Raw genomic sequence first — 3,632 nt, 5'->3', positions numbered from 1 at the left:
GACTGTTTCCACTGTTTCCCCATCTATTTCCCATGAAGTGGTGGGACCGGATGCCATGATCTTCGTTTTCTGAATGTTGAGCTTTAGGCCAACTTTTTCACTCTCCACTTTCACTTTCATCAAGAAGCTTTTGAGTTCCTTTTCACTTTCTGCCATAAGGGTGGTGTCATCTGCATATTTGAGGTTATTGATATTTCTCCCGGCAATCTTGATTCCAGTTTGTGTTTCTTCCAGGCCAGCGTTTCTCATGATGTACTCTGCGTATAAGTTAAATAAACAGGGTGACAATATACAGCCTTGACGAACTCCTTTTCCTATTTGGAACCATTTGACTGATTCGAGTTATTGTACAGCAGAAACCAACACAAAATTGTAAAATAATTTTCCACCAATTAAAGAAAAAGAAACCCCAACATTTGATTGTCCTTCTTTGCATGGGTGAAAGAGAAAAAGAGGAAATGGCTAGAGATGCATTAAAAAAACCAATAGAAAATGAAGGAAGTTTAGTGTTTCAAGAAGAAAGGTTAGTTAGCAGTATTGGAATGCTGCTGAAAATTCGTGATAATTAAATATAGATGGTGTTATCAAATTCAAGTTGCTCAGTAGTGATAAACAAATCACTGAAATCTGTATAAAGCTATTTAGGAGAGCAACACACTAAAGCTTCAAGAGACAATAAACAAAAAAGTCTTTATAATCTCAAAGTAGGGAAAGATTTCTTAAGCAGTATACCAAATGTATTAGCAGTAGTATAAAAGATTGATAATGTTACTGCTGCTGCTAAGTCGCGTCAGTCGTGTCCGACTCTGCAACCTGATAGACGGCAACCTATCAGGCTCCCCTGTCCCTGGGATTCTCCAGGCAAGAACACTGGAGTGGGTTGCCATTTCCTTCTCCAATGCATGAAAGTGAAAAGTGAAAGTGAAGTGAAAGGTCGCTCAGTTGTGTCCGACTCTTAGCGACACCATGACCTGTAGCCCCCCAGGCTCCTCCAGCCATGGGATTTTCCAGGCAGGAGTACTGGAGTGGGTTGCCAATGCCTTCTCCAATAAATGTTACTACACGAAAATAAAGAGAATCTCATCATTAAAGAGGAGAAGGCAATGGCACCCCACTCCAGTACTCTTGCCTGGAAAATCTCATGGATGGAGGAGCCTGGTAGGCTGCAGTCCATGGGGTTGCTAAGAGTCGGACACAATTGAGCGAATTCACTTTCACTTTTCACTTTCATGCATTGGAGAAGGAAATGGCAACCCACTCCATATAGTCTTCTCCAGCACCACAGTTCGAAAACATCAATTCTTTGGCACTCTGCCTTCTTTATTGTCCAGCTCTCACATCTGTACATGACTACTAGAAAGACCATAGTCTTGACTATATGGACCTTTGTCAGCAAAGTGATGTCTTTCCTTTTTAACATACTGTCTAGGTTTGTCACAGCTTTTCCTGCCAAGAAGCAATCATCTTCTAATTTCATGGCTGCAGTCACCATCCGCAGTGATTTTAGAGCCGAGGAAGAGGAAATCTGTCACTTCTTCCACATTTTCCCCTTCTATTTGCCACAAAGTGATGGGGCCAGATGCCATGATCTTAGTTTTTTTGTTTTTTAAATATTGAGTTTTAAGCCAGCTTTTTCACTCTCCTCCTTCACCCTCATCACCAGGCTCTTTAGTTCCTCTTCGCTTTCTGGCATTAGAGTGGTATCATCTGCACATCTGAGGTTATTGATATTTCTCCTGGCAATCTTCATTCCAGCTTGTAACTCCTCCAGCCTAGCATTTCACATGATGTGCTCTGCATATAAGTTAAATAAGCACGGTGATAATAAATAGCCTTGTCATACTCCTTTTTCAATCCTGAATCAGTCAGTTGTTCCATACAGGGTTCTAAGTGTTGCTTCTTGACCCTCATCCAGGTTTCTCAGGAGACAAGTAAGATAGGTAGGGTAGTTCCATCGCTTTAAGATTTTTCCGGTTATTATCCACACAGTCAAAAGGCTTTAGTGTATCCAATGAAACAGAGGTAGATGTTTTCTGCAATTCCCTTGCTTTCTCTATGATCCAGCAGATCACATTGTTGGCAATTCGATCTATGATTCCTCTGCCTTTTCTAAACCCAGCCTGAACATCTGGCAAATATAAGCTCTCAGAGGCTGCTGGTGGGAAAACACATTAGTACAAAATTTTGGAAAACAGTTTGGCATAATAAAGTTGAAGATACATAAACCTTTGACCAGAGAGTCCACTTCTGTGAATAAAACTCTAAAGAAAAATCATGCACACGTGTACCAGGATACATGTATGGAAATGTTCTTTACAGCTTCTTAATATTCTCAGGCCATCTTTTTACAATATTCACATACATCAAACCCTTATTCTGTATATCTCTAAACTTGTATAATAAATATATCAATTATATCTCAATAAAACTGGAAAAATAATATTGTCAGGCCAGAAACAACTCAAATGTCCTTCAACAGTAAAATGGTTAAATCAGTTCAGTTGAGTTCAGTCATGTCCAACTATTTTTGATCCCATGGACTGTAGCATGCAGACCTCCCTGTCCATCACCAACTCAGGAGCTTGCTCAAACTCATGTCCATTGAGTCAGTGATGCCATCCAACCATCTCATCCTCTGTTGTCCCCTTCTTCTCCTGCCTTCAATCTTTCCCAGCATCAGGGTCTTTCCCATTGAGTCAGTTCTTTGAATCAGGTGGCCAAAGTGTTGGAGTTTCAGTTTCAGCATCCGTTCTTCCAATGAATATTCAAGACTGATTTCCTTTAGGATGGACTGGTTGGATCTCCTTGCAATACAAGGGACTCTCAAGAGTCTTCTCCACAGTTCACAAGCATCAATTCTTTGGCGCTCAGCTTTCTTTATGGTCAAACTCTCACATCCATACATGACTACTGGAAAAACCATAGCTTTGACTAGACAGACCTTTGTTGGCAAAGTAATGTCTCTGCTGTCTAGGTTGGTCATAGCTTTTCTCCCAAGGAACAAGCATCTTTTAATTTCATGGCTGCAGTCACTATCTGCAGTAGTCTCTGAGATTTCATACAATGAAGAATCAAACAGAGAAAAAAAAAGTATCAACCAGTAATGAAAGGATGGCCTGGAGTTTATGTGGGATCATACGGATGATCTCACCAGCACACTAGTGAGTTAAAGCTGCTGCTGCTGCTAAGTCGCTTCAGTCGTGTCTGACTCTGTGTGACCCCATAGATAGCAGCCCACCAGGCTCCTCGGTCCACAGGATTCTCTAGGCAAGAATACCAGAGTGGGTTGCCATTTCTTTCTCCAAGTGAGTTAAAGAAGCAGATGCAAAAAAAATACACAAGTATCAAAAGCACGCAAATTAAATTATGTTGCCTATGGATGTACACCTAAGTGGAAAAACTATAAAGAAGCCAAGTTTGGTTATCACAGAAGTCAGAATGTTTACCTCTAGGAGAAAGTTTGAGGATTGTAACTAGGGAAAAGTTGGGGGAGCTATAGGAGATTGGCAATGTTCTACTTTTTTTGATCAGAGTCAGTAAATGGTGTTTGCTTTTTCTAATTATTCTGTAAACCATACTTATGGTTTGAGGTCATTCTGTATGAAAGTTATATCTCATGATATGAAAGTTAA

General features: G+C 40.4%; 1 protein-coding gene across 1 annotated transcript in view; it reads left to right on the top strand.

The window, feature by feature from the left end:
* The window catches only part of KMO (kynurenine 3-monooxygenase (kynurenine 3-hydroxylase)), a 69,800-nt gene that overhangs the window by 22,085 nt on the left and 44,083 nt on the right, over positions 1 to 3,632 (top strand). The window lies entirely within an intron of this gene.

Source organism: Bison bison, unplaced genomic scaffold (assembly GCF_000754665.1).
Source record: "Bison bison bison isolate TAMUID 2011002044 unplaced genomic scaffold, Bison_UMD1.0 scf7180017864064, whole genome shotgun sequence".
NCBI classification, from domain to species: domain Eukaryota; kingdom Metazoa; phylum Chordata; class Mammalia; order Artiodactyla; family Bovidae; genus Bison; species Bison bison.
The sequence above is the reverse complement of the archived record's forward strand: the minus strand, read 5'-3'. Positions and strand labels throughout refer to the sequence as shown.